At 43.4% G+C, this 18,739-nt stretch overlaps 1 long non-coding RNA gene and 1 pseudogene across 1 annotated transcript; one reads left to right on the top strand and one right to left on the bottom strand.

Moving 5' to 3' along the window:
• Nucleotides 1-6,407: 6,407 nt before the first annotated feature.
• On the top strand, nucleotides 6,408-6,607 carry LOC112340923. Its single transcript, XR_002990351.1, has 2 exons — nucleotides 6,408-6,492; nucleotides 6,569-6,607. It is a non-coding gene; the product is annotated as an uncharacterized LOC112340923 (long non-coding RNA).
• Nucleotides 6,608-7,188: 581 nt separating this feature from the next.
• Nucleotides 7,189-8,500, bottom strand: LOC112340890 (annotated as a pseudogene).
• Between the last annotated feature and the right edge of the window lie 10,239 nt (nucleotides 8,501-18,739).

The raw sequence follows: 18,739 nt of genomic DNA on the forward strand, positions 1-18,739 counted from the left end.
CCAGGTGGCTCGCGTAAGGCCACGGTGTTCCGAAATGTTGTCCCAAAGGCCTAGACTGTGGAAAGAAAGAGGAGCAGTCCTCTGGGGAAGTGACCAAGGACACAGTCGTGTGGTGAGGAAGTCCCAGAGGACCGTGGGACTTAGTGGTCGGGCCTGTGGGCCTCGATCCAGTGACAGTGTTGGCAAACACGGCCAGGGGCAGAAAGGGACTTGGTAGGAACTGACAAAGGGACTTTGGGGAAGGCGATTCCCCAGGTCTGTGGGCATCCTAAGGATGCTAAGGTGTGGATTTAGGATGACCACTCGTGGACAGATGGCCCAGTCTTAGAGAGACGGGATGGTGATGCAGGTGGCATTGGACCGCTAGTGCAGCAAAGGTGAATGGGCATGGCCTTAGTGTAACGGGCCGAGATGTCAGTGGTACCTTTGGGTGTCGGTCTTGGGACCGGACACATGGAGCACTTGGACCAGGTGCAAGTGTTGAGTGGCATGGATGCCATTCTTGGGGCTAGCAAGTCCCAAGTCCTGAATTGGACTGATGGAGGTTGTGAATGAGACTCCTCCAAGTGGTCGGAGGTGTGGTTAAATGACTAAAGTAGAATGGAAAATTTAGTCGCTTACAATTAGTAGGATGTTGCTGATGCTTACTTGAGCAACTTGAGTTCCTTCGTATTGTTGACAGGAATCTATTGAGATTGCTTAGTGTGATGGTTGGTATAATTGAGTGTTTATTGGTGTTGCCACATTCATTTTGTTCTGTTGATTGTTGCTATGGTTAGTTCTAATAGATTAGATATTATTTTTTTGGATGATACATTCACGAGTATTTTGAAGGGGGGCGGGGGGGGGGGGGTTGTTCCCTTTCTGGAATATACACCCTTGTCTGTTTATAATAAATAAATCTATTGTGTTTCACATAATTTGTTTTCTCTTTTGTAGGCAATTTGCTTATCTAGTGAGCATCCTGTGCCTCTTGGTTCCTTAGCAACACTTCTTATGCTAGACCATTGTTCTTATACATTGTCTGCACATCATCCCAAAAAGTTGTCTTGACAAATTTCCTAATGAAAATTCAAAGAATATATTCCCATTATAAGAAGACGGAAGCTCTTCACCTTTTATATACTCAAACTCCTTCAATTCCAACCATAATTATCAAGATTGTCAAAATGCTTTATCCACAACTTTAAAAACTGATCTAGAAGATATTAGGATCCTATTCTTTACACCCTAAGCCAACTGGCTAAAGAAGTGATCGCTTTATTGCAAGGCCCTTTTTATTCTATTATTTTGACTTAGTGCCTAACAATCCTTCCTTTGCAGGGAATGATCATCCATGATCATACTTAGGCCACCCTTTGGTCATCATCGTCCTTTGTTTAGGGTTTACCAAACCTTGGTTCTCCCTCTACATCCACCATATTAAATATTCCTTTAGAATATTTCTACCCTATTTGTTAGCCATGATAATGGAATTACTCTAATACCAATATTAAAATTTTATCACTTACACCCTAAGCCAATTAGCTAAAGGGGTGATCACTTTATTATAGGGCCCTTTCTTTATCAATGTTAAAATCCAATGCTAAGGAAAGTACCCTTAGAAGAGTGTCATAATGGATCTTTTGCAAAATATGGCAGAGTGCCTAAAATGATAGGCTTATTCAAGAAAAAGTATCACTAACCAAATATAATTAAGAACGTCCAAGCCTATATAAAGCCATGTTTAATATGTTAGCAAATCAAAGCCATAACTAAGGCTAGTGGGGGCTTGTTACAAAGCCTCCCAATTCTAGATCGTCCATAGAAATGTCTGACGATGGACTTTATCACAGAACTCCCCTTAAGAGGGGTTTAATGTAATATTCGTAGTGGTGGACCAGTTTTTTAAGATGGCACATTTCATACCCACCACAACAAAAGTGGATGCAAAAAGTGTGGCAAAGTTGTTCTTCAAATAAGTGGTTTGAGTGCAGGGAAGGCCAAAGGAAATTATCTCAAATCAAAATAAGATCTTCATTAGTAGGTTTTTGAAGAACTCTCCTAGAACAATATTACACAAAGTTGAAATTCAGCACAGTCTATCACCCATAGACATATATTGAGTATTTAGTCAAGTTTAATAGTAATAACACTTCTTAACAGATGGACAAATAGAAAGGGTGAATAGACAATTAAAAGATTATTTGCAATACTATATCTCAGAAGACTAAACTAATTGGGTAAATCATTTGGGATTTGTAGAAATGTGTTATGACAATTCATCACATTTGAGTATTGGGGTGAGTCATGGGAAGTCATCAATGGGCAAGCTATCAAAGGTCTCATAAAACTTGGCATAGCCAAGTATCATAGAGAGTTATCTACAGTTTAGGCATTTATGGCGAAAAGACTTAATATTTGGAATCTAGTGAGGGATTTCTTGGAATGGGCTCAATAAAAGCAAACTAAATTCCCAAACTAGAAGTGCCAGGATGTAGAGTTCTAATCTAGGGAGAAGGTATGACTGAACACCAAGAACCTAAGGTTATAAATTAGGATCAGTTGGAAGTTGACTTAAAGGTAAAATGCATGTATTCTTGGAAATGAATTGACATTGTCTTTGTCCTTATCCTTGCACTAGGGGAATAGTAGCGTCAACCCTCATTGAAACATGACCATCTCCCACAAAAAGTGGAATTGAAGGATGTGTAACGAGAAGTGGAATAAGCAATGTCTCAAAACATTGTGCCAAATGAAGAGCATCGTCAAAGGTGGTTGAAGCAAATGTATGCCCAAGTCTTACAAAATCTTGGTGAAGTGTTAACCACAACATATTAGGCTCCTCATGAAGCAAAAAGTTTCAGAAATGAATATCAAATTATATCACAGACTCAGGCAGCCCTTGACAAAGACAATACAATTATTAAAAGGCATCATCACAATTGTTGATAAGTCCAAATGCACATTTGAAAACATATAAGAGAATGCTCTAATCCTCACGAATGGCTGTGCTTAAACCATTGTACTATTGCAGTGCTATCCCTTGGAGACGTGTGGGAAATTCACGCAAATGTTGAACATCATCTCAAAAATGATATATGGCAATCACTATGAAGTGATTGAACTAATAGTACACATTGTTCTTAGGATTCCCACGGAAGAACTCCGGCCAAACTTTAAGATTGGTAGCAAGAGTAGGAGGAGCTTAATGAATGCCACTATCAATTGAATCTGATTGTTCAATTGCAACCATATAGCATTAGGCAATTGCACCAATTGCTACTCTATAGTCAAAGGGGGAGGAGGCTGCTGATCTGCCATGAAAATGAACGAAAAAGAAAAAAGCAAAAGAGAAGAAATTGAAAAAGCTATAAAGAAAGGGAGATTTAAACAATGCAAAAACTAGATTTATAAAATAATTCCAAATCTAAGTGCTCCTTAACTCCACTAATGTGAGTGTATAAAATATGGAAAGAGAATATAAAAATATGCATATCAATCAGCCCAAAAACCCTAGCTTATATATAAGAGTGAGAGGTCCGAATTGAAGCCAATCTGATAGCTATTAAAATCCCACTATGCTAATATTAGTATACAGCATCATAACTGTACAATTGAACGTCACACAATATAATAAAATTATAAATATATAATTTGTAAGTGCATGGAATATGGAAAGAGAATATAGAAATGTGTATATTAATTAACTTTAAAACCCTAGCTTATATACAAGAGCAAATTGTCCAGATTGAAACCAATCTAACAGTTACCAAAATCCCACTATGCTAATATTAGTATACGGCATCATAGCCATACACTTGGATCTCACAAATCTAAATATAAAAACTAATTCGGAAAGAAAAATATAAGAAAAGACATGTAATTCATATATTTAAAAGCTGGGTTTATATTAATTTTAAGATGGATGCTGTAAAAAACATCTTGAAGACTAAAAATAATTTAAAAATTTATTTTTACTTATAAAAAAAACTATTATTTCTGGATATCCTCAAGAATTTCTTGTTTCAAATGTATATATCACAAAATATTTTTCTAAATAGTAGAAATTAAATTACTTTTCCAATATTAATACTAAGATGTATTTCACAAGAGTAGCAACATCTTTATATTTTCTTTCTTGCTTCAAATACCAAATCCATTATCTGGTTTTTAACTAATAACCTTCTACAAGCCTAATTTTAAATTCTTATATTTTAATATTCTGATGCACTATTTGAGCTTTGCATTATTATTAAACCCACTAAGTAAATTTATCCAAATTGCTACCACATTTATATTAAACCTCATGGCAAGAGAGAATGGTTCTTGGTATCTAATAGGTATAAACTATCTCATACAAATACAAATATCAAATGCATTTCTAATAATATGTCAAAAAATAGCTACTTCTTCTATATTTTCTCAACTGGAAAAGGGGCAATTGTTTGATGAGAGAGCCCTTAATGGCTATTTTGTCCTCATTTTTCTCTCAAGGTTCCAAGGATCCATGGTGACAGTATATCCAAATCCTTATTGAGCCAAGGGGAATCAACACCTCCATTTTTGCACTGAATCTACTAATCTTTCTATTGTATAGACCAATTATTCTATGTAAAGCAATTAGTCATCCACCCGTATTGCAGTCCCACAGTGGATACTTTCATCTAAGATGCTTCAGAAGAAGAAGGCAGTCCCATGGTGGATACCTTCGTCTGGGATGCTCCACAAGAGGAAGGACATACGCATAGATGTCCATCCTCTTGTGGAGCATCCCAGACGAAGGTATGATTTTTCAAATTTAGGAGTAGGAATATACCTTGCTCAAGGGTATATTATATTTTAGGTAGCTACTAATCAATGGGAATTGAACCCATGCCATTTGCTCCAATATCAACTGTAGCACACTTTATCTCTCTCCCCTTAAGCTAACTAAAAAAAGGTAATTACTTGATGAGAGAGCCCTTGGTGGCTATTTTATCCCCATTTATCCCCCAAAGTTCCAAGGATCCATGGTGACAGTATATCCAAATCTCATCCCATGATCATATGCACTACATCTACCAATAGCTTTAAATAAATTTTATATTTTCTTTCAATATTGACACATAGTTTATATAAAGTTTTTGATATTGCTTTCAATATTTTCTGCAATTATATTATCTCAATCCCTAAGAGTCTTCCACGACTGAGAAGGAGTGTTTAGTAATAGTTTAGGGTTTCAATAAACTTCATGCATATCTACATGGTTTTTAAACGTTACTAGAAAGTAATCATGCTGCAATTATTTCATTATTGAAGCAAAAGAACTTGGTTGGTCGTATTGCTTCGTGGGCTTTAAAGTTTCAAATATATAATTTTAATGTTGTTTATCGTTTGGGGAGTTCTATGGCTGATACTAATGCCATTTCTTGAGTTCCTCTTCCTTTTTCACTCTTTTATTATATTTCTGACGAGTTTGTTATTTCAGGATTTGTGGATTTTTTGGACAAGGATTCTATGCCATCGGTGGTTATTATACTTGACGTTTAGTGTCCACAAGGTGATTTACCTCTCTTGATAAGGTTCGCAAGGCTCAAAAGATTGAGCTATGGATTTAAAGACTTCGTAATGGGTTTGAGAATCTTGCTAATGATTTATTATTTTAGCATTTACATTTTCAATATCACCTTGAGGACAATCTTCTTTATTTTGTGGGGATGGGTCCTAATGATCATTTAATGATTAGTGGGGTTTTCACTATTTATTCCATGCTTTCTCTATGCTACCATGATTCTCCTGTTCTACGTAGGCATATGAGACATCATCGTGTGACCGAGAAGTTGCATAGGTCTTTCTATTGGCCGAAGATGCAACGCGATGTTATTCAATATATGCATTCCATAATTAAGGTGCTTAATACTTTCATTCCTTAAGAAAACTACATCAGTTTCCATCGCATTTGAAATCCCTGGTGGCTAGTAAGAAAAAAACCAAAACCACAAACCATACTTACACAATCTAGAATGAACACCCTTGCTTGGGCCTCCAGAAGAAAACAAACCACCTCCTCCAAGAAGTGACTAAAGGACACAGTCATTCTTGCAATAAACTTGATAGAAAAGGGAAGCTTACTTGTAACACGGTCGCTGTGACAGCATCACATTTGTTTCTCCAGGATTTTCCAATAACTCTTCCAGATACTTGCGTTCTATCCCAAGGTGGAAAATTTTACAGCTTTTACTCTTGTTTGGAATTCATGCATCATCTGTGAGTAGCACTCTCTCACAGTAGTTTCTAGTTGCTAAACGCATGTTCCTGTGATCTTCTTCTAGGAGCACAAGTTTGTAGGCAAGCTTGTAGATCTCATAGGAGATGAGCTTATTTTTGTGGCAGAACCTGGAGAAGGTACTTTGAAACTTTTCTCTTCTCGCTTGTCTATGATCGCTCTTTTCCATTCCAGTCGACAAGATTGAATTGGAGCATGCAAAGAATGCAACCGTTTCACTTGTTTTGATGAATCTCGAGTCTCGGGTTTGTGAAGTAGAACAATATTTTCTTCAAAAATACTTTTGTCTTTCCATAGAAAAACAAAATGTTTTCTTTGTAGGTGGTCGTGAATGAGGACATTGGTCGGCAAATTCTCACCTATGACTGCAGGTTAGAGAGCTAAATGGTTTGTGAATCTATTTGTGACCAGTTTATTTGGTGACAGAAAACCCGCGAAGGAGTTTATTGACACCGTTCGTGAGCTGACTTTGGATGATATTTGCAAAGTTGCTGAGAAGATTATTTCCACCCCAGTAACCATGGCTTGCTAGGGCGATGGTAAGCATCACAACTTCTCTGTTTTTTTGCATAACTGGTTTAACAAAATCTCTCTCAAAGTTAAAAGAGTTCCTCTTCGCAACAAAGTCTCCTCGCAGTTTAAATAACAAATACTGGAGGAGAGAAGTTTTGAACCAACCTTATCGTTTGACCATGAATTACGAGAAAGCAGGAAATCTTATTCAATCCTGTAACAACGTTACTCGTTCACTGTTGAATTCATGCAGAATATGATTTAAGATGCTAATAAGTATATCTCAGTATGTTAGTCTATTCACAAGTGCTTAAAAGGAGCTTTTTGCATGATTGCTGCAAAGGACCTGTTATTGCTGGTACGTGCCATTGTGGCACATTTGAAACAACTCAGTTTGTGATATATTAGAATTCTGCTTGATCAATGCATCATCTACCATAAGCTTTCTTATATTACTACCATCTTACTAAACATAATTAGTATCAAAGCTTACTGGGAGCTTTGAGGCTTCCCATGGCTCTGGCCCTGTCTCAGAGCAAGAACTTTTGGACCTTACCAGTGGACGTCTTTGGAAGCTCTCCAAACACCACGGATTGAGGAACCATGAAGTGGGGCATCCGAGCCCGGCAGTAATCGATGATCCCTCGAGTGCTGGTCGCACCACCAATGTCCTTGAGCGTCATGAATGCACAGGGCGTCTCCTCCCAGAAATCATCAGGCCAAGCGACCACAGCCGCCTGAAGAGCTTCTGGATGGCCATAGAGAACCGACTCCACCTTGATGATACTGATGTTCTCGCCACCTGAGATGATGATATCCTTGGATCGGTCATGCAGCTGGATGTAACCATCCGGATGGATCACTCCCAAGTCACAGGTATGGAACCATCCTCCCTGAAACACCGCCCTCGTCACCTCATCGTCTTTGTGGTAGCCTTTCATCACAGTGCTTCTGCAGACCATCACTTCTCCCAGCGTCTGGCCATCTCGGGCAACCCACTCCATGGTTGCCGGATCCTTGACATCGGCCTGGTGAAGCCCAAGGTGGACAAAGCCTTGCCAGCTCTTGAGCTTGGCTCACTCCTCGAGAGGAAAAGAGTTCCAGTGAGGCTGCCACGCGCAGACTAAAGCCAGCCCGTAAGTCTCCATGAGGCCGTAAGCCTATGTCATGATGAAGCCGAGCTCCTCCATGCTCGAGAGGATCGCTGCTGGTGGAGGAGCGCCCCCGACGATCACCACCACCTTGTCCGGAAGATCTCTCCTCTCGCTGGGCATGGAGCTGGCGATCATGTTGAGGACCGTGGGAGCTCCAGAGAGGTGAGTGACGGAGCTCTTGGCTATTGCATCAAAGGTGGCTTTGGCAGTGACATTGCGTAGACAAATGTTGGTTCCGCCCTGGGCAGCAATCGCCCACGTAAAGCACCAGCCAGAGATAGACTGGAAAAGCTCCCATCTCCCACAGGAGAATGCTGGCTATGGAGTTGAGGTACGCTCCTCAGTGAGTGTAGAGAACGCCCTTGGGCCTGGAGGTGGTACTGGATGTGTAGTTCAAGGTGATGGATTGTTCTTCATCGTCAGGATAGATGAGAGGAAAATCCGGGCTGGAATTCTCGAGCAACTCCTCATACTCTAGAATTCCACCATAGCTGTGAGCTGCTTGAGAAGTATAGGACTTATCTTTGATAAGGACGAGCTGGGGGAGAGGCTTGGACGATTCAGCCAGGAGCTGGAGAGCTTGCATGATGGGAGGGAAGAACTCCGAGTCCACGAAGACCGTGGCTCTGGGCATGATCCAGCAGCAGCGCAATTGTGCATGCGTCCAGCTGGAAGTTGATTGTGTTGAGAATTGCCCTGGCCATGGGAACGCTGAAGTGCATCCCATAGATCGCAGCAACGTTGGGGGCTATGACAGAGACCTGGAAGGATGCAAGAACAAGAAATGACAACCAAGAACATGATATTTCAATGGATCAATTGGCCAATTTCAATCGAGAGCACTAAAATCTCGCATACCACAACACCAAGATTGATGTTGAGCCGGAGTGCCAAGCTTGTAATACTCCCCATCATCTTGTGGAAAGACAGCTAGAGTCAATTGTAATTTCCTGTGTGTTTGAGTTTGTGGTGTTTGATCTGATAGGGCCTTTTCCATGATTGACTGTTAGCAATAAATATGTCAAGGGCTGGGTAGTTTTTGAGCTAAGCTCAAGTCAATGAAAGTTAATATAGTCCACCAAATACAATATTTAATGTTTAAATGATTGATTTCAGGACAAACCAACAATTCTATTCAAAACTTAAGACATATATTCTGTCCAAGAAAAAGCTAAATAATATAAGTCTAATAAGAAAATAAATATCATAACTCAAAGAAGAAACTTTATATAACCACTAAAAAATTCGATTAAAAAAAAAAACTAAACTTAGTCTTCCTTGGCATCCACATCCACAAAAGGAGGAGTTCGTATAGTATTATGCTCTCTAGCTGTGGGCTTTTGTTGAGCTTGTGCCATTGCTTCTGCATAACATGGCAAATTATAGCCCACGTCATCGATCCACCTAATATATACAACCATGATGGAATTACTATAATGAGAAATTTATACTTTATTATCACCTGTTATGAAATGTCCCAAGAACACATTCAAATGCACTCTCTTTCTCTAGTGCAAAAACTGCATGGCCAGTCTCTTTAGCCACTAGCACCATCGAACCAAAACCTGTTATAGTATCAAGCACAATCCCTTTAGGAGGACAAAATAACTCTAGGAGGATTTGCATGGCCTTTGGTGAATGGTGTCGATAGCCAAGGAACTCTATATGATGGTCCTCGTTGATGACATTCGGGATGATATCTATTTAGCTATTATATCCTGGCAATGCTAAACCTGCATGCTCATCAGCTCATGTAATACTGTGACGGCAAGAGTAGTGGCAGAGAGCATGGTAGTTCCATGCTAAAACCTACAATGAAAAGAGGCAATCAATTTAAGATATGAAAAATAAGGAAATGCAAACCTTTTGGATTTGGCCACCAGCTCCTTTTGTTTCGACCGGGATGTTTGAGAGTAGGCAGCCTGATGTAAACTCAACCAATCTAGAGTCATCATTCTCCGCCATCGTTGCAAGAAGACCTCCCCAAAATAAAGAATGGGGAAGAATGACTAGCATAATACCCTCGTATCGCAACACCTTGGATGCCACATCCACTGCTTGAGAAATATGGTCCGGTCGAAGGATGTTCCAGGATGGAGTGTCGCCTTGTAAAGGTGGTAACCCATCAGGCAGGTCGAAGAATGCGAGGTTGATGCTGAAAGTATTGTTCATTCCCAATCCTCATATCCATCGATGGAACATAGAAGACTCTCGGCTCACATTTTTGGAAAGCTGAAAGTAGTCCCCAATAACTATTTCCATGTTGCCAACATTTCCTTTAGAAGAAAGAGGGTGAACCTGAATAGTGTTCAAAACTGGGAAATATTAAAGTTAATACATGTTTTTTTCATACCTGTTTATGTGAAGCTGATGAAGATAACTCTTGGAGGTCATCCTCTGTAGCAGTGGGGAGGGATGGAAAGAATGCATTTGTATGTCAATGTATAGAGTGCTGGCTGATTTCTCTGACATCTACAACCAAATTACAATAAGCAAGGTCATTGGAAATCAAGTTCTTACTCTCTTGGACATCCTCACTATGGAGCTGCCTTTGCACATTTCGAGCTGTCGGGGCTGGACGAGTAGCGGCAATAGGATCTGGGGAATGAGCAACTGTTGTAGGATGAGATGGGGCAGGAGAGTTTTCAGCCGGGTTCTCCACTCGTTCGTCTTCAGTCTGCTTAATATGAACCTCGTCCCTGTCTTGAGGCATCTCCACTCCCTCCAAAAGTGCCTCTACAATAAAGTAGAAACATATACTACTAGGAAATTTTACTCATCAAACCTAGATGGCACTTGAGGTAGAGATCAAGCTCAAAAAGTGATGATGGCATTTGCCTCCACAACTCAAAGTACCATGGACAAAGTTCTTGCTCTCGTGCAGTGGGACAATGGAATTCTAGCTCATACATGCTAAATTTCTTCCCACCAATTAAGAGCTTGAGAAAAACACTTGCTGTGTACACTGGAGCACTTGGGCAATGATTTAAATACCTATAAAAATAAGCAAGTTAATTTCTTGCAATATGACTATATGCCATGTGGTGCGAGAAAAATGGTTGGCCCGGCTAGTTCTTGTAATCCATGGAGCTTGAGCTGCCATCAGGAAGCCATCCATCCCCAAGCTCTTGAAGGGAAGCTCGGACATATTCTGGAAGTGTTATGCTAGTGGGAGCACTAGTAAGGAATTTTGTATCCCATGCTTGAAGTAGCTCCTTAGCAGCAACAATACTTTGAGTGATATAAAGCTTCTTCTTCATCACATTCTCAAGTTTGCTCTCCAACCTCTTATCATTGTTACAATGCCAAATGTTGAGGAGCTCCAAGCAAGAGGCTAGGGTTGGTGAGTCACTATGGTCCTAGGAGGCTCTTAAAGCATCTCGATGGTGGACAGATAGTTGCAAAAGCTCTAGAAATGGAGCTCTTTGCCAAAATCTATGTGATTTTGCTTGCCTTGACGTGTGATGAAGTCAGTAGTAGTCAAGGATTGATGGAGTTGGATGTCACTTTAGGGGTGACTTGGAGCAGCTGGGAGTTGAAAAAATTCCCAGCTTTTTGGATTCTCTTTGGAAGACCATGCATGGTTTCTCGCTTTGAGGATGATCGGGAAGGAAGGATTTTTGGATTTAGTGGTAGGAACTGTTGCCACAATTGGGACCAATGGCAAACGGAGTCGATTCGGTGTTACATGGACTTGGATCTGGATGTGATATGACAGGGGTGACTACAGCCGTTTCTACTTCAGGCCTAGTCACACTTTGGATGAGGGAGCTATTCACTAGGTAGCATGAGCTTCGGGCAGCATGCCAGTTTTTGTATTAGTCCCTATGGGACATTGGGGAATGTACATACACGTTTCGTCAATTTGGTGTTACAAAGGGGACCTAAAAAAAAAAATGAATGGCGTGTTGGGGCATACAGTGTCCAGCACCATGGCTACTGTGATTGGAGGCGTGGCTAGAAGAGGGAGAGTGCAAAGGGGAGAGTGCCCAATCTCCTCGCACTTGCTACCGACAGTGGGGGCATCCGCCACGAGATTCAGGGAAGAATTGCTCCAAAATCTCTCTGATTTTTGTTTTTCACTGCAGGATGGAACGTCGTCCTGCACCAAGCAGTAGTGGAGGGAGAACCAAGCCTCAGCCATTCGCACTTGGAAGAGGCACTAGAGGCCGCAGCCTTAGCATCCGACTGCCCTAGGGAGGGATGCTGAAGGGAAGAGCTGCCAACAGCAAAACTGGAAGGAGGGCTTTACTGGGCTCTTTAGAGGATAGTGAACAGCTAGGTTTGAGTGGCACAGCAGGAAGCAGTGAGCACACTATTAGCGACCAAGCAGGCTCAAGGCAAAAATCACACCACACAGAAATTGATCACCTTGCAAAGCGCACAGCCATGGATCTCCACAAAGAGGTTGTGCAGGGAACAAGGGAGATGATGATCAGGGCTCAACACACTTGCAAACTCCTCGCAGGACTTGTGGACACACCAATGGGCACGCTGGAAAAGCTAGTCCCACTGGAACAGGATGGTGGTGCACACAGAGATAGTTTGACCATCAAGGAGGGGATACCAGCACTAGATACTATCATGGAGACCAGCTCAAGACTTCTTGGGAACCAACAGGAAGAAGACGTGACACTGGACGAAGCAATCCTGCCTAGAAGTGCAGGAAAGGCGATGCATAAGACACCAGAAGGGGAGCTGTGTAGTAGCATGGACAGAGCAATAGAGCAGGAGCCTTCAAGGGCATAGGGACCTGGGCCAGGGATGTCTCAACCGGCCTCACCAACCACACAGCATGGCTCCCCCGTACAGCAAAGTTGTGCACTGAACAAAGCAGCACATGAAGCAAGTGGATTCCTAGGCTCTGGAGATCTAGCCAGTGCAGACAGACCACATGAAGAGGTGGCCACAAGCAGAGCTCTGGACTTGAACTTTCTCAACCCCATCACCGAGCATATGGGACTTAGAGTGGCTCTCAATGTGGGGAAGACGGTTTTTGGAAAAACCAAAGGCAAGACATGCCCTAATCCAGGCAGGAACAGAAGTGGTGTCACCACTAGGGCAGTGGCAGCAGTGATGAGGGCAGCCACGGTTGCTGCTCTACCAGTAGGTGGCCATGCAGAAGAGCTGAGGGTAGATCTGGAAGAAGAGAAAGGCTTGGAGACACCAAATGACCAGATGAGAGGTAAAGGATCAGGTCCAGGGGGAAGAGTTCAGACACTGTCTCACCAGAGCCACAAGTGAAAGCCAAGGCCAAACCAAGAGGGGACTACTCAGCCAAAAGTTTGCTCACATGTGCCTCTCGGATCTGACCAACAAAGTGAGAACATCACTGCATAGCTCTCCGGTGAAGTCAGCAGAATCTTGACTCAAGAGCAAGATTTCTCTCAGTCACCAGCTTGACTGTGAGCCCCAGCCACTGGTGCCGGAACAATGTATGCCACACCAGACAGAAGAAGGAATGCTCCGCTAGGATCCCCAAGCCTTTGCAATGGCTCTGCGAGAGGCCACTCAAGACGAAGTACAACTCCACCAGGACATACTCATTGCAAAAGTATGGCACTAGGAGAGACACCCCGAGGGGGAAGACCGTGCTCTTGGCCCCACTTTCAGGGAAGCCCTTGATCTTGCGACAGTGGCACTGGTGGCACCAAAAGAGCAAAAGAACACAAACAGCCAGGAGGCTCAACAAACTAAGGTGCAAGAGGAAGTGACAAGCACGTGGAAGGCACAAGAGGAGCAAGAAGTGGAACAGCAAAGGGACCAAGGCAAGGAGATCCCAGAAGCTAGCAAAAAGGTGGAGACATGAAAGAAGGAACCAATTTTGGGGAAATGAGTGAAGCCGCTAGCGATACTGCTGGAAGAACAAGAGGAGGAGATGAAGCAAATGGGACAGGAGGTGGAAATAGAGGCCAAAAGGAACAAGATGGAGAAAAAGAAAGAATGCAAGGTGGTGCACAGGAAGTTAAAGGCCCAAAGTAGCTCAAAGGAGGCCCTCGTGTGGGCAAAAGAGGTGGAGGAGTTCCTCCACGAGGAGGACATGTGCTTTGAGGAGGACCAGGAACAAGAAATGGATAGCGCACCAAAAGGAAAAGCACAGGGAGCCTCGGCAGGATGTGGTTGGAAAAGGTGGAAGCCAAGTGTTGGACCATATCACACTATGGCCCAGAGGGCCCAGGAGAGCAAGGTGACTTGGAAATTGAGCGAGAGCAAGGAGGCTGCTCCACACAAGGAAAAGTGGTGAAGGAAGTCCCCCAGACAGAAGACTCTAAGCCAGATCCCCACACCGGAGAGTCAGGGAAACGAGCTGGAATAGCACCAGATGCCAAGGTGATGGCGAAGACAGTCAAGCTGTGCATGGTACTCAGCCAGGTGGTGGCAGCCAGAGAAGAAGAACTATGCCATAGAGCAGTGATTGCAGTATTCAAGGGGAAGTTTCCCACTAGTTACATGGCCATGGACTGGCTGAACGCTACGCTGGAGTAGGGGATTACAATCAAGAACTTGCTCCCACACGGACATGGATGCTACATAGTGGTGTTTGAGGTAGAGGAGCCGCGGGCTTGAGTAGAGGAGCTACATGGCCTCATTGACGATAGCTGGGCGGTGTCCTTTCACCCGTGGATTCCAAGGTTCACGGCAGATGATCAGGCACGATTGAAGGGTCCCACTTAATGTGGCACTGTGGGACATATCAATGGAGATGAGGATTAAAGAGGTGATAAGAGAGCTTGTCAAAAGAAGCATTGGGCAAATTGCCTTGGGCCTGGACACTGTGGATGCGGAGGGCATCCTGGGCCCTATCAAGCTTAAGGTCTTTGTCTCATCCCTAGCAGAAGTTCCAATAGAGATAGCAGTCCTGGGATAGTACGTTTGAATCCAGGTGGAAAACGCAGCACCATGCTATCGTTTTTGCCTACAGCCTAGCCACAGTGAGAATGCATGCACTGCCAAAAGGCCCAAGCTTGCTCCAAGACGTCCCTTTGAACTCCCAGAGGCTGTGGAGAAGCAACTGAAGCAGCGCCCTCCAAAGCAAGCTCCACACATCCGATTCCCAAGTGCACCACCTTTCTCTAGACCTGATACATGGCCTAGAATGTTCGAGATCCTGATTGCTGAAAAGGATGGCAAAGGCTTTCAGCAGGTTCTAACTCGGACAGTGAACATGGCGGTCAAATGGATCCCACCCAGGAGAGAGCTGACAATTGTTAGGGCGTGGCGACTGAGAGAGTGAGAGAGAGAGAGGGAATATTCTAGTCCTCAAAATATTCCTCATCTTCTTTGTATAAAACCCTTGCCCCATAAGGGCAAGGGGGGGCATTTTTGTGAAGTGCATTGAAACATTTCTCATGTTTGAGCGAATGTTGGGGAGGCGCCCCCAACGGTGTGATGCGTAGCACTTTCTGAGGTGTCATTTCTCTCTTTTTCTTTTGGTTGTAGACATTGGGAACCAATTTCTCATTCGTCTTGCTGTGGTTTTGTTGGATCTTAGGCTTGTTGGATAGGTCTGGAGCTCCTCTTTCCAGCAAGGTATGGCATTCATCAAGCCGGGCAGTATTTGAAGAGATACACGTTTCTTGGTTCGGTTAGATGAACATTTTGGGGTTTTCACTTTCTCGCTTGGATCCTCGGCCCAATTTCTCAAAGTAGTGCATTTGGGCTTGTAAATTTAGCCTAGATATATGAGTAGTGGTGATTCTTAGCACTAGATTTGGGCAAATTGATGGCATGCAAAAGGATTTTCTTCTCAGGCTAGATTGGGTCATCTCTATAGCAGGAATTCATACTTCTCCGGGATTTATTTTGGATGCTATTTGTTTTTAGAGGTTCTCCTAATCCTGGGTTTTCTAAAACTATCAACAGCGCCTTAGTATCGATCCACATTAGTGATATGCACATGTTTTTCCACAATATTGGTGTTCTGGGCTACCTCTTCTTGGATTTCAAGGAATGTTGAGGCAGCTTCTTCACAAATTCTTGCGATAGAGGGTAGACGGGGCTCAGCCCTTTCCAACGAGCCAACCTACAATCAAAATGGGGAAGGATCGTGACCAGAGGACTCATTTTTCTCTTTTGGGCTAAACTTTGTTGAGGGTTCCTTGGGAATGAAGCAATCTTCAAGGAACAAGTAGGCGTAAGAACAGGAACAGGAGTTGGTGTAAGAATAAGAACAAGAGGAGCAAGAACAAGAGTTGGCGTAGGAACAGGGACAATAGGGGCAGGCGTAGGGATAGGAGTTGATGTTAGAGCAGGTGCAAGAGTAGGAGCGAGAGTAGGGGGTTACTGGTTACAAGTTATAAGTCCCTAGTTACTGGTTATTAGCTACTAGTTACTGGCTACTCCAATGGCTACTCCAGCAGCTACTTTGGCGATTACCCCATGGGTCAACGGTTATGTGTGCTTGAGGCCTACATCTCCTTCCATTTTGACCTTATTTCTCTTTGTCATAGGCACTTTGGGCAGCTTGAGCACAAGTCTACAATCTTCTTGCTCCTGTCAACCTAGTTGCCTTGACCAGGCATTTGTAGTGTTCAGAGTATTTGATGTCGTTACAAACTAGACATATGACAAATTGGCACCCTTTTACCATACCTCAAGGCCCTAAAGTATGGAGTAAACTTTCTAACATCCAAAGGCAGCTTAGGTACTACACTGCACCTTCTCGAGCCGAGTCCTCTTCATCCTCGGCAGATTCTAGTGTAGATCTAGGAGTTATGGTGCAGCCACCTTTAGCTCGACTTCAACTCCATGTTTTGTAGAAAGGGAGTGATCTGCCGACCTTCTCGGGTATTGCAACAGTCTCTCCAACATCACATATCAGTCGCTTTGATTACTACTGCACCACAAACATGATCGTCGATAATGATCATATGTGCCGCGACTTCTTGCAGTCTCTCAAAGGCAAAACAGCAACTTGGGCAGATTCTCTCCTCCCAGAGGACCGGACAGACTTCCAGACACTACCTGCTTCTTTTAGAGAATGTTTCGTAGAAGAAAAACCCACAAATCAGCTACTTGTCGACCTCTTTTCATTCCGGCAGGGTGCTCATGAGTCTGTTCTTGACTATATCACCTGGTTTCAACCATACTAGAAGCAGTGTTGGAATCGCAAAGTGGTCCAAGATGAGCAACAGGGGATCATGGCATTCACAGCAGGTCTTCGTGGGAACTTGTAGAGGAAACTTCTTGAGAAGACATTCAGGTCTTGTCGCAAGGCATTTTTATTTGCCACGAAGTTGGAAAGAGAGCTTCTTGTCGACCTGGGGATTGCTAGAGTTGATTTCGACCTAGCCATAACCCCGTCAGAGTCACCTTTTGCAGCTATTCACCTGTCCACACCAAAGTCTATCACTATTGAGCATACACCTCCGGCTATTGAAAAATTTGCCAACAAGATGTGGCAGCTGAAGGAGATCATTCTTCAGCAACAATCACACCATGACAAACTGCTCTAGGAGCTAGTGGAGTCCCAGAAAGAGGCTGCTACAGCTCAAGAATGCAGATTTAAGTCCATTGGTGCACTCATTGGGAAATGAACACACAAAACATGCAGTGCTGCTTCAAGCGTCACCTTGAGCTTTGGCCTCCATCTTCTCAACATGTCCAACAACATCCCTTCGGTGATAATTCCTCATCGTCTCGGGGTCCAGAGACATATCAAAAGCAGTTGGAGTGACAACCAATTGAGGCAGCCCCTTCGTCAAACAAAGGCAAAGCACCAGCCTCATTGGTCAACACAATTTTGGTAGTCGAGGAACTCTATAGGCAACAGCAGCAAACCACAGCCACTCGAGCCCAAGCGAAGAAGAAGGCAACTGCTCAGCCTGGCATCGATCCCCTAGCGTTGGTTGAGAGTGAACCTCTATCAACACCAAATCCAGTGACACAAAGGGTGGCTTGTAAGCTCCCTTTCAAGTCACTACTCTCTTCTCCTCCTGAGATCTCACCAACAACTATTCCTGTTCTGGAGCCAATTCTTCAATAGCTGATTGACACTCCCATCACCTTTTCGCTCTGAGACATGTTGTGTCTTGTCCCGGGATTTGGCCAGTGTTTAGAGGAGTTTGCATGGTCAGGAACACCAGAGAGCACTCTCAAGAGGACTTCTCAAGATGTGCACATTGTCGACATGACAAGATACGGTGGAGATCTTGGTCCATTCTTCGTCCTGGTGTAGATTGGTACTTCTTCTTGTAAGGTGGATGCTTTGGCTGACTCTGGTTCTGGAAGCAACATTATCTCTCTCGAAGCTACCCTTTTGGCACAGCTATAGATCACTAAGAGCTCCTCCATCGTGCTCAAGACCTTCGCCAACCACACCGTTCCTCCAGCAGGAGTCACAGCCCATTGCACCATTGACAATGCACAACGCAACATGGAAATTAGTGATGAAACCCATAGTGCCACCTTTCTCAACAACCATGGCAGAGCTCTTTCTCAGCAAGCCTAGTAGGCTCAGACTAAGATGGCCTCCACACCATACTTTCCTCCTGAGCTCACAGAGGTTTTTCCTGGTTGGCAGTGGAGTCGACCATCCATATGAACGGTGGTGTTAAGGATGTGTGGTTTGGAGAGGGAGTTCAACCTCCAGTTGTTATGCTCTCTATTACATCTTTGAATGTAGCACACCTTATCTCTCTCCCCTTAAGCCAACTGGAAAAGGCGCAATTGCTTGATGAAAGAGCCCTTAGTGGCTATTTTATCCCCATTTATCCCTCAAGGTTCCAAGGATCCACTGTAACAGTATATCCAAATCTCATCCCATGATCACATGCGTTACACTCACCCCCCCTTTCAGAGATGTCAATGTCCTTATTGACTATTG

The sequence above is a fragment of the Selaginella moellendorffii genome, unplaced genomic scaffold, assembly GCF_000143415.4.
Source record: "Selaginella moellendorffii unplaced genomic scaffold, v1.0 SELMOscaffold_72, whole genome shotgun sequence".
NCBI lineage: Eukaryota > Viridiplantae > Streptophyta > Lycopodiopsida > Selaginellales > Selaginellaceae > Selaginella > Selaginella moellendorffii.